Source organism: Morone saxatilis, unplaced genomic scaffold, assembly GCF_004916995.1.
Source record: "Morone saxatilis isolate NCDOM2014 unplaced genomic scaffold, NCSU_SB_2.0 Contig16, whole genome shotgun sequence".
Lineage (NCBI taxonomy): Eukaryota > Metazoa > Chordata > Actinopteri > Moronidae > Morone > Morone saxatilis.
In genome coordinates, this window is record NW_023339718.1 from 9,735,919 (window position 1) to 9,736,720 (window position 802).

Consider the following 802-nt stretch of genomic DNA (forward strand, 5'->3'; position numbering starts at 1 on the left):
CTGCCAGTAGATCCTCCTGAATGTACACTGGACCTTTAGAGACCGGCAGAAAGAGAAAACTCTTCCCCCTGGAAATCAGTTACACAGAATTGAACATGTACCACATTGTTACAGCTCTATCTTTAAATCATGGGATGAGTGCAGTGAGTGTTTGGCTTGTAATACTTGGAGGATTTTGCAGTCTGTTGTTTCTATTACTATACTGTATCCTCAACTCTTTTATTTTTACCATCCTGTACTATACATTGCTATACAGTTAGTCAGACACTCCAGTGTAGTTTTGCTGCATTTCATTGCAGTGCTGAATCCATAATGTGAAGTAAAGCATCCAGACAAGGTTAGCACCATTTAGTAGCTAGCGGAAATCATACTTAGAAATACTTCACAAAAGCTTGCTGTCTTGGAAGAATAAAGTTGTACTTTGTAGACTACAGAAGTTCAAGAGGTGAAGAAGATGTGTTTTTTATTTTTTATTTCTCAAACACATTTTCTATAATATTTATAAGTCCGTAACTTTCTGTTCCTTTTCATGGTTTTTTTTCTCTCCCTCTCTCACCCACTATTTATGCATATTTGGGCAAATATATTTGCACCTCTGTCCAGTTCCCTCTTGTATATTGCAGTAGACATAAAAAATAAGAACTGTAACTTCAAATTGCCTCCTTCATCATGGCCAGTGTTGCTGCAGGGAATGTGTCGGTAGGCCGCTTGAACCCCCGCAGAGCTAAGCTCAGTGTGGAGTAAATCCCTAAACCTGTCTCTCAGATAGATTGCACTGCACATGATCTCTCTCTCTCTCTCT